Here is a 23,626-nt window from a genome sequence, read left to right as displayed (position 1 = left end):
TGATTGAATATAAAGTAAATATAAGGCTCGCTTTTTTTAAATTCTTGATTAAGAAATTATAAGGAGATAGTGTGATTGCTAATTGAAAGATAGAGATATTGAATATTTTTTAGTGTCGAAATTTTGTGGAAAACTTAGTTCTCTAAGACTGAGTGTTGAACAAAGTCGAAATAATAGCAAATGATGGAACCAAAGGAACCAGAACCAGAGGAACGAGCGATATTGTTGTATCTATTTCCGGCAGTTCAAAGAAATACTACACCTTTTCCAGATGTAATTCGCAATATCTTAATTGTACAGGGTGAGATGAAACTGCAACCAACTTCAGACTGCTTCATTTCTAAGCCACTCGTCCGACAGCTTTTAAAATTATTTCACTGATAGCTCATTATATTGTTTGCAAGCTTAAAAAGCATTTTGGTGAGAGTTTTCCTGAAAAAAAAATTGTTCGGGATGGAATTCAAGCGTGATAGTGTGATTTCTTTATATTTGGCTGGAAAACCACAAGTGGCTATCGTTAGAGCACTCCAGCATTTAAATGTGAATAAATCTTTTGTGTCTCGTACCATCGCTCGTTGCCGTGACGGACGGACGGAAGAATACAGCAACATCAGCAGAAATGGTTCGAAAAGTGAAGAAGCGACTTGATCGAAACCCGCGTCGCAATGGCCGAAAAATGGGTCGTGAGCTGAACATATCGCAATATTCCATTCGGCGAATATTGAAAACTGAGCTCGGGGTAAAGCCTTTGAAATTACAAAAAGTGCAAGAACTTACTCAAAGACTCAAAAGAGATAAAGAGTTGCTTCGCTTGGCCGAAAGTGGTGAAATGCCGAATTCGGTTTTCTCCGATGAGAAAACATTTGTTGTCCAGCAGTTTGTGAACAAACAATATGATCGTGTTTACTTGCCAAAGAGGTCAGCTGAAAATGTTCACCTTCGGTTGGCCACCAGAACTCAAGCGTCGGCTATGGTGATGGTGTGGGCCGCCATAACAGCCGATGATCGCTCTCCGCGTATCGCCTACTAATCGAGATAAATAAATCAAGATAAATAAATCGCGAAAATATTTTGCTGGGTGTATTAAAGCCTTGGGCATGTAAACATTTTGGCCGCAGACCTTGGACATTCCAACAGGACTCAGCACCATCGCACGCAGCACGCGCCACCCAAGAATGATTACAAAATGAGGTTCCTCGCTTCATTTCCAATGCACAATGGCCACCAAAATCTCCGGATACTAATCCGTTAGACTATTGTGTCTGCAGTATTTTGGAAAGGAAGATTGGCACTAAAAAATACCAAAGTGTCGATCACCTCAACCCAACGCTTCGCCCGGAATGCACCAAAATACCGCAGAGCAACATTCGGTCAGCGTATGGCGGTTTCATTGGCCTTTGAAGGCCATAATTTGTGCCAAGGTGACAATTCGAACAAATCTAAATATATTTTAAAATTTGATGCTATTTCCGACATTTTTAGCTTTCATTCAATAAAATTTTAAAAAATGTAAAATTATGGCGTTTGACTTTGTTGCAGTTTTTTATCTCTCCCTGTAATTTGAGAATTCTTTTTGTAACTCGAATCATTCGAAATGTGATTTGAAAGTTCCAATTGTAATTAGAATTGCTTTAGTTGAAATTCCAGAATACGAATTGTAATCCGAATTATTCCATTTGAAATTCGAAATATTCCCGGCAGTTCAAGGAAGAACAACACCTTATTTAGATGTAATTCGAAACATTTTTGTTGTTATATTCGAAAATTTCAATTGTAATTATAATTATTTCAGTTGTAATTCGAGAATTCCAATTGTTGTTCGACGTCAAGGAAGTGGACGCAAGGTAACAGCAACATCAGCAGAAATGGTTATTCCATTTGTAATTCGGATTATTCCATATGTAATTCGAATTGTCCATACAAACATCGAAGAAAAAATTGAAATGATATGAATAACAAATGGAACAATTGGAATAGCAAATGAAATATTACAAATTACAAATGGAATTCTCGAAGTACAAATGAAATGTTACGAATTAAATCAAAAATTATTCGAATTACAACTGCGAAGAGATGTAGTTCCTCTTAAGGAAAGCGCAGTAGTTTTCCCAACTTAAACCCCATCCCGATACTTGTCTTCTTTGGTTTATTTAGAATTAGATATAGTACTTCTATACCACAGTACTTCATTTTAAGTCTTTTTTCCTACTACTCGAGATAAAACGAAAAAAAACTGAAAAAGGAAACTACAGATACCGTTGGAATGTTCTCGACCACTAAAACGAGGAAACCTCCAAAACAAAATAAGTAAAATAAGTTTTGAAGACCAGTTTTTAAGGCTCATAAATTTTTGTTTGTTTTTTTGCGACCTTAGAACACATTTGCCACAATTTAACCACTACATCATTTACGCGATTATACCACCACAACTGGCCAGAGCTCAACAAATCATAACCAAGAAGAGGAAGAAGAAGGAGCAGCAACCACAATAATTTTCCAATGGAAAAAGATGAATTTCCTGTTCAAACTGCATCCAAAGCAAGTTGGTAGTTGGCATTGTTCGCCCCTCTCTCTCACAACCTCTCTTTCAGGCCCTATGAGAAAAAAATTGTTTTAAAAAATCATATCTCGTACTGACCACGCATACCGCTTGCACCCGCCAACGGGCTTCTTATGCAACTTGTGGCAAGGCACGTACAAGACTCTACAATATTATTGGAGTTGCTGTTTTTGTCTCTTTGGTGTTTTATGGCAAAAATAGCTGCATGTCGTTTGGTGGCCAGTGGTGAGTAATTTTTTTGGCATTACATTTCTTAAAGGCTATTTAAAAAAGCATATATTTGCCGACAACATGGACCGCCATTGGCCGGGAAGACTCATAAATGTTCGATGTAGTTTTTTTCGTGTTTTTTTTTACATTCCATACTCCGGTCGGCGTTTGTGGCCCATAAGCCTATGAGTGTGGCATTGCATTTCTCCAGTCGAGAAAAAGAAAGAACGAACAAGTCAATAAACAAAGGGCTCCAATTGTTTGGATATCATTAAAGTAGATATTTTGTGGGATTAAGATAAGGCTCGTTCGTTCGCTCGCTCTCTCTCCATTCGACGCATACATAAATGGTATGAATGGAATGCTGGACACAGTGGTTCAAATTAGTTTGAATTTAAAAACACAACCCTCGAAATTGTTTCATTTTATTAAAATTCCAAACTGCCACTGTCCAAAGGTAGCGTTTGTGTTTTTCGCTAACAACGTGAAATGTAATGCCATAAAAGAATTCGTTAAAAATGTGTAAAAAAATTGATATTCTTGCCAAACCAACCCAACCTTAACATGCCGGCCTATCCCCCACTGCTGTCGCTACAAATACAATAGGCATTTGGATAAATATCAGCGACACACCCAGCTAAGTTACCAAAAAAGAAAAAAAATATCTGTTGTGGGAATTAATGATCTTGTGCTCAATTATGTCTATTTTTTCATCGATTAGCTGGCGTTTGCTTAGCAATGGAAAGAAATGATCAGAATTTTCTTGTTTTTATTTAAAGACTCATCACATGGTTAGCTTGGCAGTCGTCCTCCAAAATTAAATGAAAATGAGCTCTCAAGAGGTGGTAGTCTGTATTAGGAGACCATAATGCGTTTTGCGTTTGTATTCAAAATTCTTTTCATTGCAATTTTATGGATCTGGCCGAGTGTCTGTAATGCTGTGGGATTATATGGCAAATGTGGGCTTAGGGCTGGTGGGTAAACCAGAATGCATATTTGTTGCATTTTGTGGTTATGTATGCATATTTACATATTATGGGTATTATTATTGGTCTTGTTGCCTCTTGAGGTTTACCACTCACATATATACATACGTACACACATTAAATTGTAAAAAAGAGCTACAGATATATACATCTCAAAATATAAGTTCATGCCTGCCATCTTAAGCAATTATTTGAGTGTACATACACATCCATTTCGAAGGTTATCCGTCCGACTGATTTGCCATAGTACGCCCGGAGACTTTGAGTATTAATTGAATTAAATTTAATAAGACTCTACAATTTGATGGAGATTTATAAGAAACATGTGATGAGTTAATTCTCCAATGGCATTTACATTCATTTATATGCCACAATATGATACATTCGGATAACGTAGTTTGAGAAGATACACAAATGTGAATTAGGATGCTAAATAAATGGATGCAGAGGCGGGTAAGCAACGGCTTCGAAAAGGGAGCGTATCAAAATCGTAGATAAATAAAGAGATCTGGAAATTTTGAATGAGAAAAGATGTCAACTTTTCTCCAGAATATTCTTAAAAAGCAAAACTGATATCCAATAACTTTCAAAAAGCCACATTATTAGTTCTAACTCATGTATTGCCTTATTCTGTAGATGAGACTCAGAATCGCATTCATACTCGATGGTCCCACATGTACGGGAAGGTGTGAAAAAAATGTTTCTATACAACTAATCGACCTCTTTTTTAGAGTTGTTTTATAATAAGTAGAAAACAAGTAAAAAAGCTGAATGTTCGGCCTAGGCCGAATTTTGAATACCCTCCACCATTTGGAAGGAATTTGGAAATTAAAAAAAAAAAAAAAAAACTATAAAAATCGTAAAAATGTCCAATATAGGGAGGTACCGTTATGGTACGAACACCTGGACCTGCATAGGCAACTTTCTGTCACAGGCTGTAGGACAAGTTACGAACTGAAAATACGATATTTGGAACAATTTCAGTAAATAATTTTGCAAATATCCGACATATAAGAGCTACACGAAAACCTGCACCTGTGTAAGAAAATTACTCCAAGAGTCCGTAGTACCCGTTACGAACTGCAAATACTAAATTTGAAACAGTTTCGGTTAATACAGGGTGAGATGAAAAAACTGCAACCAACTTCAGATTGCTTCGTTTTTAAGCCACTCGTCCGACAACTGTTAAAATTATTTCAGTGACAGCTCATTATATGGTTTACAAGCGTACAAAAGCAGAATTTTCCAGAAAAAAAAGTTATTCGTGATAGAATTCAAGCGTGATAGTGTGATTTCTTTATATTTGGCTGGAAAACCACAAGTGACTATCGTTAGAGCATTTCAGCATTTAAATGTGAATAAATCTTTTATGTCTCGTACCATCGCTCGTTACCGTGAGACTGGTAGCGTAGCCCTACGTCAAGGAAGTGGACGGAAGAAAACAGCAAAATCAGCAGAAATGGTTCGAAAAGTAAAGAAGCGACTTGATCGAAACCCGCGTCGCAGTGGCCGAAAAATGGCTCGTGAGCTTAACATATCGAAATATTCCATTAGGCAAATATTGAAAAATGAGCTCGGTGTAAAGCCATTGAAATTCCGAAAAGTGCAAGAACTTACACCGCAGCAGAAAGAAAATTGGCCAAAAGTGGTGAACTGCCGAATTTGGTTCTATCCGATGAAAAAACATTCGTTGTCCAGCAGTTTGTAAACAAACAAAATGAAAAGAGGTCAGCTGAAAATGTGCACCTTCGGTTGGCCACCAGAATTCAAGCGCCGGCCATAGAGATGGTCTGGACCGCCATTATAGCCGATGTTCGCTTTCCGCTCATATAAATCGATCGTGGCATCAGAATAAATGCAGAATGTTATCGCGAAAACATTCTGGAGGTTGTATTAAAGCCTTGGGCACGCAAACATTTTGGCCGCAGACCTTGGACATTCCAACAGGACTCAGCTCCATCGCACGCGCCACCCAAGAGTGGTTACAAAATGAGGTTCCTCGCTTCATTTCCAGCTCACAATGGAAACAAAAATCTCCAGACTATTGTGTCTGGAGTATTTTGAAAAGCAAGGCTGGCACTAAAAAATACCAAAGTGTCGATCACCTCAAGCAAGCGCTGCGCCGGGAATGGGCCACAATAACGCAGAGCTACATTCGGGCAGCGTGTGACAGTTTCAATGGCCGTTTGAAGGCCATAATTCGTGCCAAAGGTGACCTATTCGAACAAATCTAAACTTATTCTAAAATTTAATGCTATTTCCGACATTTTTTGCTATCATCCAATAAAATTTAAAAAAAAATGTAAAAATTATGGTTTTTGACTTTGTTGCATTTTTTTTCATCTCACACTGTACAATGTTTCGCCACCAACCTACAAATCCCAATTTTTAGACAAATCCGTTAAAAAAAATCTGGCAAAAATCATCAAAATACCGAATATCGGGAGGTACTATTATATGCCGGCTATACCAAACCGTGGATCAATACCAACCATCCAATACCATACCTTCTTACACACATCACAATGTTTTTCATTAACCAAGGTATGGTGTGAAAATGGAATATATCGGACCACTCCTTCTGGTACCTCCCCCACAAGGGGTCAAAATTTTGAATACCACACTTTTGGGACGAACAAATTTAAAACTACTTTTACCTATGTAGACCTACAACATTTGACAATGCAAACACATATCTCAATTCGGCACATACTACAGTTTTTTGAAGAAGAAGGCACAAAAAAATCCAATCGATGCTACGTTCTCACATTGAAAGGAAAATAATTTTTTTTTTTCAAAAATTAATTCTAACAGCTGTTTGTAAGGCACCTACATGTTTTTTGGTTGTTTAAACGCTACCAAAATCTGATTCATAACTGAGTTTATTTAGCCAAAGGTGAAACAACTTAAGGCCCATAACATCTGTTTTTTGTGTTGAGACTTTAAAATAACCCTGGTTGTGACAGCTGTCTAACGATAAACAATTTATTACAAACTAATTTTATTAGCCACAAAACAAAAAAAACAAATCCAAGCTACAGGTGAAGGTGCCTCGAACAACACCTCTTCGAAACTACAAAAAAAAAAAAAAAAAAAACTAACCAAACGAGATGGATTATAAATCTAAACGCATCAAACTTGAAAACAAAAAAACTAAAATCAAATGCAACAACTTTCAATAGCTGGGTAAATGAACGAACAAGCGTTGCAACCTAAACTTGATTGGCTGCAGCGACAAATTGGCTGCCACACAAGTCTAAAGAACCGGTTGCAACACCTTGATGGTGGATCCATTAAAAAAAAATGTTGTTTCTTTTTAGAAAAAGAAAATACATTTGATTAATCTTTGGAGGCGTATTTTGGAGGTTTTCCCAAGATTCTTATGAAGTTTAACAATTTAATGGCAGCTACATATGAAGATGTCATGAATAAGCCGTAGAAGTTAAGGTAGATTAAAGAAACCGTTTTTTAATAAATATTTAATTCTGGAAATCCGTTTAGAAAATATATTTTTATTTGTTTTAAGGGTACAAACCTATTAGATCCAGCCATAAAGTGGTTCACGTAAGACAGAGATGATGGCCAACTTTTTGTCAGGTGCTAGTGGTTATTGGTGAATACTTTTTAAAAAAATTGACTTGAGTGCAGCGTAGCACTCAATTGACTAAAACAATAATAAAAAAAATATTTTTTCCCCTCTAAAATCGATTTTATTTCCCAAATTAAGTTACCACCAGATGTCACCACATTTATGCTAATTGGCCTAATGCCAAGACGTAGGTGTTAACTTTATCGTCGTGTTGTAACTGAATCGCGTTATGCCCGCATATTTTTGTAAACAAATCACGCCAACTCTTCAATAAATCACCAAATCAAGGGAATTCGTTTAATTTAATTTTCCATTTTATTCTGTTTGGCAATCGTCGAACGAAACAAAAAAAAAGAATCATAAACAAAAATATGAAGAACTGAATGCAGCTTTTTATGGAATATTGTTGTGCCAAAGAGGTTTTGTTTTTGGATTGTGGGTGTAAGTTTTGTTTTTTTTTTTTTTATGGCCAAAACTCTAAATTGGCTTTTAAGTTGGCAATGCCCAATACAGTCGACATCCCACATTCGTATGTGTAACAAAAAATTACATAAATATGTATATGAATTCTGAATTTGATATCTCAAATTGTTGGTGGCATGATTGTGGATTTGTAATTTACAACAGAGGCAGTTTTGAGTATCCTAAACATTATAAAAAAATTGGAAAGTAAATGAAGTTGAATATAAACGTAAAGTAATTTTAAATATTTGCAGCAAAAAAGTGCATGGTTTTAAATAGACATATATAAATCGGTTTCTGATTGATGGATAAATCCATTTTTGGTATTTCAAAGTGGAATCGATTTGTGATTAGTTTTGATGTTTATTCTTTTAATAATAATTATCAATAATAATTTATCATGCTTTGGCAAAATTACACTACAAAAATCTAACATCAAAATCGTCTTTAGTCGACTTCGGACTGAAAAGGCAGAATTAAGAACGATATTTAGCTGATTAGACGGAGTTCAAACACCACAAAGTCATGAGTTTTTGGAGGAAAAAAAGAAGTTGAAAAGTATCAGTCGGTTTGGCCGACAGATGTATACCCTCAGCCTATGTCAGTTAATGTTTGATCCCTTATGGAGGATATACCAAAGGAATAGAGCAATATTATCCACTTCTCATCCATAACTTGCGTTAGTAAATTTAAAGATAATATTATGCTTATTTCCCATTTCACGAGAGATGTAATTATTCAAAAAAAAATTACCCGATGTCTGAGAGGTACCAGAAGGAGTGGTCCGGTACAAGGAGGACTGAACTGATATATCCCACCTTCACAACATATCTAGTCTAAATAAAAATATTGAAATGTGTGAAATTTGAAGACAATCGGGCCCTTATTTCTCATTTTATAAGAGTTAAAATAATTCCTAATTGTGACCCTTTGTGGTAAGGTACTTGATATTCTTCATTTTAGCACCTGACGTAGTACTGACAAAAATGACAATTGGGATTTGCAAAGTTTGTACAAAATCGAATGATCCTTTCTCTTTATACGAAGTCAATTTATTTTTTTTTTGAAAATGTTGGCCTTTTGTGTGGGAGGTACCAGAAGGTGTGGACCGAAATTGCCCATCTCCGAACTCGATATAAATTTGATAATAATGTTGCGACGTACGAATTTTGGACCAAACCGTATACACCAGTACGATACACTAAGCTGGACAGATGAATTGGCGGAAAGACGGACGCCCCAGGTCGACTCGAAATATACTGAAAGAAATTTGCTCGAAAAAAACGTAGGATCTAATCTTCATGTACATCATGCAATATCGGCTACATCAAATGATATACAGGATGAGATAAAAAAACGGCGACAAAGTCAAACGCCATAGTTCTTAATTTTTTTTTAATTTTATTGAATGAAAGCAAAAAATGTAGGAAATAGCATCAAATTTTAGAATAAGTTTAGATTTGTTCGAATTGGTCACCTTTGGCATTCAAACGGCCAATGAAACCGTCACACGCTGCCCGAATGTTGCTCTGCGGTATTTTGGCTCATTCCCGGCGAAGCGCTTGCTTGAGGTGAACGATTCTTTGGTATTTTATAGTGCCAACCTTGCTTTCCAAAATACTCCAGACACAATAGTCCAACGGATTGGTATTAAGAAATGTTGGTGGCCATTGTGCCATTTGTCGCCATTCTTGGGTGGCGCGTGCTTAGTGCGATGGTGCTGGATCCTGTTGGAATGTCCAAGGTCTGCTTTAATACACCCTCCTGAATATTTTCGCGATAATATTCGGCATTTTTCTGATGCCACGGTCGATTAATACGAGCGGAGGGCGACAATCGCGGCCCACACCATCACCATGGCCGGTGCTTGAGTTCTGGTGGCCAACCGAAGGTTCACATTTTCAGCTGACCTCTTTGGCAAGTAAACTCGATCATTTTGTTTGTTTACAAACTGCTGGACAACGAATGGTTTTTCGTCGGAGAGAACCAAATTCGACAGTTCACCACTTTCGGCCAAGAGAAGCAAATCTTTAGCTCTTTTGAGTCTTTTTTCTTTCTGCTGCGGTGTAAGTTCTTGCACTTCTTCGAATTTCAATGGCTTTGCCCCGAGCTCATTTTTCAATATTTGCGAATGGAATATTGCGATCACGAGCCATTTTTCGGCCACTGCGACGCGGGTTTCGATCAAATCGCTGCTTTACTTTTCGGACCTTTCTGCTGATGTTGATGTTTTCTTCCGGCCACTTCCTTGACGCTACGCTACCAATTTCTCGATAACGAGCGATGGTACGAGACACAAAGATTTATTCACATTTAAATGCTGGAGTACTCTAAGGATAGCCACTTGTGGTTTTCCGGCCAAATATAAAGAAATCACACTATCACGCTTGAATTCCATCACGAATAACTTCTCATCAAAATGCTTTTGTACGCTTGTAAACAATATAATGACCTGTAACTGGAATAATTTTAACAGCTGTCGGACGAGTGGCTTAGAAATGACAGCAGTCTGAAGTTGATTGTAGTTTTTTTCATCTCTCCCTGTATTTACTTACAACCTTTGACATAGCTATGATATAATAAGTAGTTAAGATGCCGTTTTGTAAGTAGTTACCAGTGCCAACATTAAATTTATAAATCCATTATTTAGAAATACGTTTTTTTTTTTTAAATCCGTTATGCCAATCACTCTATGTATCTCGACCTCTATTCAGTGTCATTTCTAGGGGCGTAAGCTTAATCTTCCAATCAAATATCAGGACCTGTTCCCCTTATTCGGGACAAGGTAACATATATTATTATCATTCAAAAATGTTTTCATAGAAAAAATGTCAATGTGTTTACAAAATATCTGAAATCTCTTTTATAAAACCCTAAATGACTTTCTTTGTTATCTAAATCTGATGAACTTGACTTTAACCCATTGCCATTGTGTCTGTGTGTGAGTGACATTTACATTGTACTGACATGCCAGTATTTAAATTACTTTATTTTTTTGCTTCTCGAGCAGCTACTTTTATCTTTGTTTTGTGATATCGTTTAAGCAGTGCGTGTACTTGTCGTTAGATAAGCTCTAGCTTTTCATCTCAAACGAATGAATGAATGAATGAAATAAACAAAAGCGGTAGCAGACAACAACAACAATGCCATTCACACACGTGCTACACGAGTTCACATTCTGGCCAAAATACAATGCAAAATTGTTTTCATCCAAAATGGAAGCGAGAGAAAAAAGCAAAAATATAATTACGAAAATAACTCCCACACTTGGCGGCGAAACTTGAGACATGCAAGACCAGGCAGACAGCCATGTGATATAAACCTACAACGATTCGCTCGCGCGCTCGTTCGTTTATACATCGTTTGGCGGTGCTCATAATCTGCCATTGGAAATAAATCTACATTTTTAAAAATTCTTTACTTGTTTCTTTTGTTATGGCGATACAGAGATATGACATTTTAAACCAACAAGGCAGCCAGGCAGCTGGCCAGATTTTCATCCAGTGATGGTGGCTAATGTTTTTTTTGTGGGATTTTAAAAAGATTCATTTAAAAATTCCAAACACGATTTAAAACTTTTACGAACAGACGAAGCCGCTTGCCATTGTAAATTGATTATTACAATTGCAAACAATTGAAGTGGAATTAAGCGATAATATTTACAGAAGCCATGTGTGGAATATTGTATTGTATACATTTTTTAACTTGGAGGACTAAAAAGAAATCAAATCATTTTTTAATAACATCACAACATAAACGGCCATTACCAAAAAAAAATGGGGTTTCGAATTATTTGTTCGCAATCGAAACTGTAAAAAAATAAGGGGGCTTGAGTGATGTTGGTGGCAGGGTAAGTTTACATATATGCAATATAAAAATTCTGGCTTTGAGCTCTGTAATTTCTCCCATTATCATATTTAATACAATTATAGTACGCATGAGCAAAACCTACTCCTTCTCCAACAACAGATACCAACACAGTCATCTATATCAAATTTCAGGATTTCAATTCTATTCCTCCCCTCAATGCCAAATTAAGTACATTTAGTACTTTTCGTCCAATTTTAGTACACATTTCCAAAACCAACTCCATAACTCAATTCAAGATAAAAATAGAGACCTCGATATCAAATTTATGGATTTCAGCCATACCCTTTAACCCAATATCAAATAGAGTACAATTTCGTACTTTCCGTGCACTTGTAGTATACATTTCCAAAAACAACCTATTTATCACAAGCCTACCACCAACAGGGATCTCAGTAGAAATTTTCAAAATTCCACTTCCGTCTGTTCACCTTAAACCAAACTGTTCCAAATTTAGTACCATATAGTACAGTTCGCACACTTTGCACACATTTCCAAAACCGCTTTCATATAATCAAGCTTACTTTCCTTACCTGCCTTAATTCGCATACGCAATTTTACGTTTTTAGCCTTATAATACCAAATGGTCCCTTTTTTGAAGTAAAGAAACTTTTTTGAACATTTTTATACCCTCTACCATACAATGGAGGGTATATTAACCTTGTCATTCCGTTTGTAACTTATTGATCAGCGTAAAATTCTAAGTCGATTTTATGTCTGTCCGTCGGCTGTAATCACGCTATCTTTCGAAAGAATTGAGATAGAAGGCTTAAATTTTGCACACATGTTTATTTTGTCAGTAGGCAGGTTAAGTTCGTAAATGGATCATATAGGTCCACGTTTTGATATAGCCCCCATATAACGGTACCTCCTGATATTCGGCATTTTTATGATTTTATCGGTATTATTCACCGGAATTGTTTCCAATTTGGTATTTGAAGTTAGAAATGGATACTACAGCCTAAGATACAAAATTGTCTGTGTAGGTCCATGTCTTCGCATAGCCCCTGTATATCAGTACCTCCCTATATTCGGTATTTTGACGATTTTTGGTACAATACTCACCGAAATTGTTTGAGATGTCGTATTTGAAGTTCCTAATGGAAGCTACAGCCTGTGACAGAAAATTGTCTATGCAGGTCCAGGTCTTCGTAGAGCTCCGATATATCGGTACCTCCCTATATACGGTATTTTGATGATTTTAGCTACATTATTCGCCGTTTATTTCAAGTTTGGAATTTGAATACGTCGTATAGACCCCAATAAAATTTTAACAAAATTTTTAACGGAATTTATTTTTTGAAAATGTTCAAATTCGTTCCAAATGATGGAGGGTATTCAAAATTCCGCACTGTTTTCTAACTTGTCTATATTTAAAGTTCGAATTTCCCATAACACTTTGGCGCCTCTTCCCTGCACTCCATCTATTTTTCTCTCACTCTCATTCTAGATTTTAGAATTCCAGCTCCATCGGTTCGGCACAATTTCGATTTTTACCAAATTTATTACCATTTAGTACACATAAGAACGAATTTCCAAAGCTTCCTACACACCCCAATTCCGAATTTTAGGATTCGACCCCTGTTGGATAGCTCAAATACAAATTGTACTTTATTTAGTACATATAAGTACAAATTTCACCTACATATGCTAATCCTAAAGAACGACTATTGGTTCACCCAAATTCAAATTGTACCAAATGTAGTACCATCTGGTACACATTTTCATAACTACATATATTATACAGCCCAACAGAAATCTTGTTTCTAAATTTCAGAATTCGGTTTACCCAAATCGAAATTGTACCAAATCTAGTATCATTTAGTGCTTTTCGTGCACATAATAACAAATTTCGAAGACTTCCTCCACATCCCAATCCTACAATTTGCCAGTAATGATGATTTAAAATTTGAGGATTCCACCTCTATCCGTTTCTTCAAATTCAAATTGTACTACATTTAGTACCGTTTACCAAAACTACCTCCTTAGATCGACTCTTTTCCAAATTTCAAGTTTATTAGCTCTAACCGTTCACATGATACGAAATGGTACTAAATATTGTAAATTTTATACTTTTCGTACACTTATAGTACGAATTTCCAAAAGTCCTTTTCTACATTCTCAAATACAACGGGGACCATATTTAGTACATTTTAATTGTTTTTGTACCGTTCTAGTACAAATTTCCAAATTTCCCAGCCTTATCCGACTCCTTCGGACCAAGAGTGACACTGACCCAAAATTTCAATTTCAAGATTATAGCTTTAGCCGTTTCATCTGGACGTTAATGAAGTCATTCAGTCAGCCAATTACGGCAGTCCTTTATTGATATAGGTACTACAATATTTCCCAAAATGCAGGTTAGCATTTCACTTCGGATACGGAAAGTATGAAGAAAAAATGCAACAAAAAGTACCCCACATTCTACTAGGTTTGACATCATACCACTACCCCACCCCCTTCCACTTCCACTTCATTCCGTATTTTGAAATCATTGATAAGGCCATATGTATGACAATACTAATGACGGCAGTGAACCGGGGCAACCTCTTTTTTTAACCATTATCACCCAAATATATATATATATTAATACATACATATTTGTTATCAGCAGTAAATGGATTTTGAATATATCGAAATACCTCAACATCGAAATATGCTCGTGCATCTATCTATCTATCGACACAGCTTTTGGTTGGTCTAAATATTTATTATCTCATGGATTGCTGTCTGTAATTGTCCCGAAAACAGAAAACAAACTGAGTTTTTTTTGTTTCCATCCATTACCTATGTCATTGTTGTTATCTTGGTCTGGTTTCGTCTGTCGGTCTGTTCGACTGACTGACTGCAATTTCATTTAGCCGGTTGTCACTACAGCTCTTTTGGTTACCGTTTACCTTTACCAACATGCTTGAAGCGTTCATTTACATTTGTGGTCTATATCAGCGTTTATTAAACTTTCGTTTTCCCTACTTTATTCGTTGGCTTATCTCTAAAGTGCTGTCGCACAAACACACAAACTATTTACAAACCAAATTACCAGCAGCGAGCAAAAAATGCCACACAACAGAAAAAAGTTCAATACTTTTTTTGTTGTTGTTATCGGAGCTGCGGTTGGTCGAGTTTTTCTGATGTGTCAGTACTTCTTTTTGCTCGTTTGCTTAGTTGTTTGTAAAGTATGGCAAGTAGAAAATTATTGTGCGGTATGCACAAAATTCCAACCTGAATGTGACTAAAACAGAACTTTTGCCTCAAACCGAAGTTCTTTACTCTTCCAATATCCCCTTGGCTCCCCTATTTTATGGTATTTGCTTTTTTGGTATTGTCACATTTTAGTTTGTGGTTTTTGCTTTGGTAATGAGATAATTGAGAGTTGTCATGAAAAATGTTTGGTAATTCGAAAAGAAGAAGAAGATGTCCCACCACTGAAAACTTTTTGAGATTGTATTGGACTGATATTTTCCTATCGGAAAATTGTTCAAATTGGCAGAAGTTTATAATTAAGGACAACATTATCGAATTAACTGTCAAGTAACCTACTTTTAACATTATCTTATAAAGGAGCAAGAAGAGTGTAAGACTGTTTGTCCTGCATAGGCAAAACAAGGATACAAGGAAGAGGGAAAACAAAACATCTAATGAAAATATGTCTTAAAAATAAGATTATAAAATATCCTTGTATTGAGAAAGACCGAAAAGGTTTCATTCTTTTTGACTTATTTTTAAAGATAATGTTTTGATTTATCTTTTCAAAAATAGTTTTTTGAAATTGGAGCTGGAATACCCAGCACTAAATTGCATTTCATAATAATGGCTTTATTAAGAACATTTTGCCCATTGTAACCGCTTACAGAACCGCCTTCCGATCCTTACTTTGAGATGTCAATAAATGCATATCAAACTGTTACTAAGGGACGAAAACAAGCAGTTCAAAAGCATTGGTTCTATGTAAAAAGACCTAATTTTTTTATTTATTTATCTTGTTAATGAAGAGGATGAACTCGTGATCTTCTGATTGGTATTTGAGCAGCCCATGTACCCAATGCACTCAGCTACTGTTAAAATCATTAAATGTTTTTAACTGTTAAGATTATCGAATGTTTATGGCCACTTTTTTGTGCGAGGGCAAACTCTCTTTTTTTGTAGCGAACGTGCCCACGTTGTGCCGCCATTACTAATTACTTGGTATGATGAAAGTAAGCTATTTTACCATGCAAATTTTATGGGAATAATTTGTTATGTTTGATAATTTATCTTTAAAGTTGAGCTATCAATGGCATTAAAACATTGGAATCCAGCGAAGACTTACGAATGTTTTTTGCTTACTGGTAATGCAAAAGGTATGAAGCTGTCATTATTTTAGATATTATGGTAACGCAGGGGGTATTTGGTTGTCTCAACTAAAAATGCTAAATGAAACACATACTCTTACCAATTTTTTTTTGGTCGATTGCTAGCGCGTGGAGCTGGAGCAGCTATCTTTGGAAATGTAGTCACACTTGCACACTCTGTGCAGCAGTAGCTCATTACTTCGAATTACAATTTAAATGATTCAAAATACAATTGGAATAATTCGAATTACAAATAGAATTCTGAAATTAGAATTTAAATGTTTGAAATTATATCTGAACAAGTTAAATAGTATCAGTCGGTTTTGCCGACAGATGTATACCCCCAACCTTGAGTTATGGTTATTCTAACTATTGCCCTTTTATGGGGGCGTTCCGAAGCAGTTGGACAATATTGACCAATTCGATTAAGCACATATTCATATCAGATTTATGGTTAAGAGAAATATTTAGAAGTTGTATAGAATCGCCGACTTGTCTCGCAAGTTATGACAGATATAAGTTTTGGAAATTGTGACCCTTCGTAGTTGAGGTACCAGAACTGGTTGGCAGATATCTATCATTTTCATCACAGATTTGGCATTAGCAAAATGTTGGATATGTGTAATTTGAAGAGAGTTGGATGCTTATTTCGAGTTTTAATTAGCGTTCTGTTTTTTAAAAATGTGAATCCTTAAAGGGGCAGTTACAGAAGGAGTGCGCCGATATATCTTATTTTCACAGCAGATCTGGTCTTAGTAAAAATAATGGTGTGTGTGAAATTTTATGAGACCTGGATTCTTATTTCCGATTTTATGATCGTATTGGTTGTTTAAAATTCTGACTCTTTGTGCAGGAGGTGCCAGAAGAAATGGTCCGATCTCTACCATCTTTATAACAAATCTTGTGTTGATAGAAATTTTGAGATGTGCCAAGTCTAAATGGAATCGGTTGTTAATTTCGTGGATATTCAAGATTTTGACCATTTGTAGGGGAGGTAACAGAAGGAACCATCTTCACACCCGACCTTGAGTTATGGTCTACTCGTATATACACCATCTAGCTCAATGGCTCAGGGTATAAAAAGGTTTTTGCTAGATGTGGGAGCGAAAATTACAAACAGCTATATTAGGTTTTATAGTCTAAATAAAAAAAAAAAAATATATATATTTTTAAATTTTATAAAAATAATTCATTATTCGTATGAAGATGTCATTATTTTTGAGTTACTGTTAATGCAGAGGGCATGCAGTAGTCATTACAAGTAATGAAGGAGGCGGCACTTATGTCAACCACATTTTTATTTAAAATTGAGCAGCATTTTTATATTCTTCATCAACCTATTGAAGCTATATTTAATTTGTCATTCTCAGTCGCAAAAAAATCATTTTAAAACCAAGGAAGTACATATCTATATTTTAAAGTTCTAAATTAATTTAGCCAAGTACCAAAGCCAAGTTTAAAGATAGGCTATACAGGTTCACATCAAGGCACCCATATAAAGATATCGCTGATTTGACAGAAGTGATTAAAAACATGTAATTTCCGCTCTAAGTAAGTCGAGAACCTTTATACAAAAATAGAAAATGTTGGTCGACATATTGATAGGTCGGTAACGCCCGATTTAGGGACTCTTGCAGGTTCGATCAACTCCGTATGAAAGAAAAGACCAAAAGTCCAAAACGCGATCGGGACGGTTTAAAATTTAGATACTCAGGCATGTCACAGAATGTAAAATCGTTCAAGAGTGAAAACGAAAACGGTTTTAGCTTCTCTAAAAAACGGAAAACGCAAAAATTTTGCGTTTTGATATCACTTTCAAAAAGCGGGGTGAAATTGAAATGTTTAGTGATTTTAACGTAAAAAATAAACAGAAGACACATACATTTAACAGAAAATATTGTATTAACCAAATTCTCTTAGAATGAACATGTTTTTGGAATTTATTTTACAAAAAATTTTTCTAATCCATGATGAAAAATAATAAAAAGGACTTGCGAGGAACTGGTGGTGGTGATATCAATCAATATGTTTTCAGTGAACACGAGAACAGTTTAATCAGAATTTGCGGATTGTATAAAAGTGTCGATGGAGTTGGTGGTGCAGTAAGCTTTGCGGATTTTGTAAGTTGTTGTTCAGTTGTTCTGAAAAAGAAAACTTTGATTCGTCATCATCTACACATATTCCAAGAACTCGAAAATCAAGTCAATTAGTTTTAAGTGAATCTGAAAACGAAGAGCTTAATTTTTCACCCTCAACTTCAAAGCAGACCACTTCGATTTTAAATAAAAAAGATAGACCAAGATCATGCATTCCAGCTGCTTTTAAAAATGTTTCTACATTGGCAATTGATCCAAGAACACCAACATTGGAAGAAAACCGTTCGCGAACACCTATTCAAAAACGACTTAGAAATAAAAGCTTATCGTGTTCTCCGCCATCTACACCAATAAGACAAGTGTCGGGCAGCCTAACAAAAGCAAAACCCACGCCTGCAGTAAAAAGACCCCGGGCAAGAACTCCCTCAAAGCAAGATCTAAATGCGCTTTTAGTTGAGGAAAATTCTCATTTACAAAACTTGGAAAAAATTTGTAAAATTCTAGAAGGTAACAGTAAGGAAATGAAAAAACAAACTGAAAAGTTGGACAGACTTTGTAACATCCTGGAAAAAAGTATGTGGAAGAGCAGTTACATAATATTGAAATGCAAAAGAGAATGCGTGAACGGAACGAAATGAAAGTCAAAATAGTTGAACTTGAAACTCTTAAATAAGCTGTAGAACAGGAAAAAGCAAATACGACTCGTTCTTAACTTTACATTATTTTACACAATGGACTAAAAATGGTGGATCCTTACTCTGCATTTGAGTGAGATAAAGGATCTGATGCGTTCCTCAATGTCCGGCGACGAATTTTTTCAGTAGACCGCTGATTTATTCATTACATCATCATTTACAGCAAGTATTGAAGCCCCTGGCATTTTTACTTTTGGTGTTTATATTATAAAAAACAATTCAAACTCCTTTTTTAATTGTCAATAATTTGTTTACGATTTTTTTTTTTCATGGAGTTACCATATTTTTATTTCAAAAATGTGAAATGATTTTTTTTCCGGATTAGTCAAAACGTTCGAGTGCTGAAGAAGCAAAAGCAAATCGTAACGATTTGGATAAGGTGAAATAAATCGATTTCGTAAAACTTCTGTGACATGCCTGACTGTCAAGGTTTTAATCATATTTCTTAAATGGATTTAACTATAATTTGGTGAACTCCAAATTATAAATTTTAGAGGGTTGAAGGTGGTTCCCGTAAGGGTTTGATGGGTTGTGACTTCTTTTTTACATGAAATTGACCACATCTTATTTTATTTCTCTTAAGCTTCTTTACTTAAGTTACCATGAATGACAACATCTGTTCCACTGAAAAAAGGTTATTAAATAAAAAATTAAAAATTCTACAAAATTTAAATGATAGCCCTCATTTTATTGAGGCACTTCATTTAATATTCCATTAATATTTTTATCGCCCCCCGCCTGTCATGTAAATTTTCATGGCATTCAAAACAAGTCGTGTAAACAGCAACAGCAGCAACCGCATATCGCTTGTTCATCCACTAAACCCTTATGGCCGTGGTAAAAGCCACATAATCATTTTACCATAATAAGATTACTTGGTGAACAGAGTAATGAGCCGGCCCTTAATAATTTTCATAGGAAATTTTGTTCTTTTGTTGGGGGGTTTCTCTGCAGCGAACCTTTAAAGTTTATTTTCGTTTTGACACAAGTCTATAAATAAGTTGAATAAGTTAAATAAGTGTGCCAATTTCCCAATATATCAATTTAGAGCATAATTTCCAGTAGAAAAGTTGTGCTGCCTTGTCTTCTCTTTTTGGTTTTTGGCTAAATGTCTAAACAATTGACATACATACATTTAAGATATAACACCCACATTCAACACGAAATGTCATCACTGTAAACAAATGGGATTTGTCTGTTTTCCCCGCTTTTCTTTTCATTTTTTTTTGTGACGAGGGCGGAATGACGCCCTCGTTGGTGATATTCTTTCATGTCCATGACACACTGAGCAGCCAGAAAACAGTGAAAGTCACTGAAGTGAAGTGAAATGAAGTATAGGCCCTGTAATGATTTTAGTTCTACTTCATTAAATTTTATTAGTCATAAAGAGCACTGCTGTAGAGAGCCAAGTTACTTCGCCCTGCCACTGCTGATGCAAATATCAAAGTGATTATCATGAAATAACCGAGATTTTGTTCTTTGCGGTTGTTTGCCCTGAGAATTCTTGAATTCGTAATGTTGTCGGCATTTTTAAAATTTTATTTCAATTAAAGAATCATTTATCGACCATAAGCGTAATCTGCGTTGGAGTTCAAGTTTGTTTTTAAGTGGAATGGTCGTCTCATCGGAAAACTTAATTGGATGTTTGGTTATCTTAAAGACTGTTTATGGTAAAATATACTTTAGTAATCTGGTATCCCATTATGAGTTACAATATTGCAGGGGCGTTACACACATTTACGCTAGCTAATGGCTAATAATATGCCGAGGAACTCGTAAAAATATTGACTTTGTCGAAGTCAATCGTCTTTGTTATTAAATCTTTTCTGGTATGGAGGTATTGGAATAAAAAAATTCGAAAATGTCAGGCAATCAAAAACTCATTACAAATCGCATTACTAACACATTATTTTAAAAAGCCCATGTCATACGAAATAAGTAGTCATTACGTAGCCACAAAAAAACCGACAACTACACAGATATTCCTTGCAGAATAACCGATTATGATTTAATACTAATATGAACACAGTTTTAGTCGGTACCCAACATATCCGACATATATCGACATATTTTATGCATCAAAATATAGGGTCGAAAATTGGCGCCCAAATACAATGTTCTTGCTTAACTGCACTGTCATAGATATACAAAATACAGGGGGCTTAATTTTATTTACCTGCAAAGATTACTTCGATTTTTGATTAAAAAAAGTATTGAAAATTATGACCCTTTGTAGGTGAGGTACCAGAAGGGGTTCGCAGATATATATTATCTCCACAATAGATCTTGTGTGAGCAAAAATGTTTGTATGTGTAAAATTTGAAATGAGAGTTGTGCTTCATGGATATTTAAATTTTGACCCTTTTGTGGGGGACGAGCCAGAATGAATGGATAGATATATCCCATCTTCAAGCGGATTTTGTGTTATTAGAAATAATGAAATGTGTGAAATATGAGGAGAACCGGATGCTTATTTCGGATTTTATAGTCGTTCAAAACTTTGACCTTTTGTGAGGGAGGTACCAGAGGAAGTGTTCGGATCTCCACCATCTTTATAACAGATCTTGTGTTGATGGAAATTTGAGATGTACCAAGTATGAATGGAATCGGAAATTAATTTCGCGTTTTATGAGCTTCATGGATATTCAAAATTTTGACCCGTTGTGGGGGAAGGTACCACAAAGAGTGGACCGATATATCCCATCTTCACACCAGACCTTGGGTTAATAAAAATATTGTGATGTATGTAATTTGAATACAATCGGACTCTAACATCACAAATTACCGATATTGTAATTTTTGCACCTGACCAAAATATCACACTGATGCAAATATATTAAGATTTACAAAGTTGAATCAAAGCCGGAATATTCTTTCTCTTTCTGTGCAATAGAATATACATATTTTTTTTTGGAAATTTCGACCTTTTTTGGGGGAGGTATCAGAAGGAGTGGACCGATATTACCTATTTCCGAACTCGATCTAAGTTTGATAATAATATTACAATGTACCAAGTTTGTACCAAATCGAATACTCCAGTTGGACGGACGGGCATCCCTAGATCGACAGCAAGTGTCCTGGAACGGATTTGGTCCAAAGAGACCTAAGGTCTAAAACCGTTACTTGATGAGACATGTTTTGGCAGTATCAAATGATATATATACCCTCTCTAACCATGTGGCTGAGGGTATAAAGATGTTGACTAAAATGTTTTGTGGGCCAGTAAAAGTCAAAATGCGGTTATGAAAATTGCAGGTAAAGAGAAATAACTGTTCTTCAGGTTTTAGCACATATTCGACTGCCGCTGAAAATATGCGATGATATTGACAGCGTTTAAACCATCGAGATTCAGATTCCATTTTACGTTTCAACCCAACTTCAGATACTTTTTCAGCAGATTGGTATTGAAACGGAATCAGTCGATCCGCATTATTCATAGCTTCATAGCTAGATTATATATCCATAGTTTGAACGTAAGTTTAATGGTCGTTCTACATTTTTCATATTATAAGATAATACTTACTATTTGTTTTTGTGCAAATTATGGCGATAGCTGCATCTAAATTTTAAAAATTCATAGAGGAGAGCCAAACAATGTTTGTCAATAGCATGGATTTTCACTGATGGCGATAAACAATGTATCTTTTGGGCCTTCCACTATCCAAAACCTATGGACCTTTCAACCATTTGCTTCCTTTAAAGCTTTGCTATTGGAGAAACATTTATAAATCAATGCGGTTGTACTTTGCCAGTTTTGATAAAAATATTACAAAATGTCGATTTTTTACAATTTTTGATTTGACTTTGAAAAAAATTGCCTAACTGACTTAGAATCGAATTTTGACGACTTAAAGCTTTCGTTGCTGTTTCCAGCATTATAAAATTACTGATGGCAATGCAGAACTCGTCGAAGCCCCTATGAAAGAAAAATAAAACATGAATTAGGAAATTCGATTTTACTCCACATCAGTTTTTGACTTCTGATAGAATCTGATTCCTAAAAGGATGAGGATATTGCCACATTATGAAACAGATTAAACAGTAAGCCGACGTTTGTGATTCTTAGCGAAGTGATAAATTTATTGTGGAAAATTAATTATTTATACTAACCCCTCCAACAGATAACATGCGATTCCCGTCAGCTTTAAGTTGATAAAACAATTTCCACCCGTTTTTGGATAAATAAAGGGTTAAATCCCCCTCCATCCTTCCTTTTTTTTATTTAAAAAATATAAATTCTTTGCACCCTCGAAAGTGAGTGATATTTGAGAGATAAAAAAAGTATTTTTCCACAGCTGAATGAAGTAAACATCCATCAAAATAATTGCAAAATTATTACTCTCATAATAATGGCAATTATTTGCTATTACTGACAATTCATCATCTACATTTTTATTTTTATTTCATTATTGCCAGCCATATTTGCCAATTCAGAAAGCAAAATGTGTGATTACACGCTTCGCTTTTGATTTGTGGCAATTTGGATTGTGAGTGCTTTCAACGCCAAAGTTCGATTAATGATAGGGAGAGAGATAGGAGGAAATCTAGGTTTTTAAACTTTAATTTTCAAGACTAATTTATGGGTTGTAGGCCGCTTTTTTTTTTTTTTTTTTTGAAAAAAAAAAAAAACATTTTCTTTTAATTACACACAATTTGGTTTACACTTAAAAAAATTCAGAACTAGAATGCCATGCCCTCGAAACATAAAAAGCCACTGAAACGCAATCTTAAAGAAGAACTCAAGCAGAACCATGTCGGTCGGTCGGTTGGTTGGTTGGTTGGTACGTAAGTATTCCACGTTGCTGAGGCTTATGAGCCAGAGCTTTTGCC

At 35.5% G+C, this 23,626-nt stretch overlaps 1 protein-coding gene and 1 long non-coding RNA gene across 5 annotated transcripts in view; one reads left to right on the top strand and one right to left on the bottom strand.

The window, feature by feature from the left end:
- The window catches only part of LOC101893749 (protein sprint), a 452,096-nt gene that overhangs the window by 156,710 nt on the left and 271,760 nt on the right, over nucleotides 1–23,626 (bottom strand). The gene's annotated exons all lie outside the window — the stretch shown is intronic.
- Nucleotides 17,721–19,175, top strand: LOC131802622 (uncharacterized). The gene is made up of 2 exons (XR_009342295.1): nucleotides 17,721–18,125; nucleotides 19,122–19,175. It is a non-coding gene; the product is annotated as an uncharacterized LOC131802622 (long non-coding RNA).

The sequence above is a fragment of the Musca domestica genome, unplaced genomic scaffold, assembly GCF_030504385.1.
Source record: "Musca domestica strain aabys unplaced genomic scaffold, Musca_domestica.polishedcontigs.V.1.1 22, whole genome shotgun sequence".
NCBI lineage: Eukaryota > Metazoa > Arthropoda > Insecta > Diptera > Muscidae > Musca > Musca domestica.
Note: the sequence above shows the minus strand (reverse complement) of the source record. Positions and strands in the feature narration are given on the sequence as shown.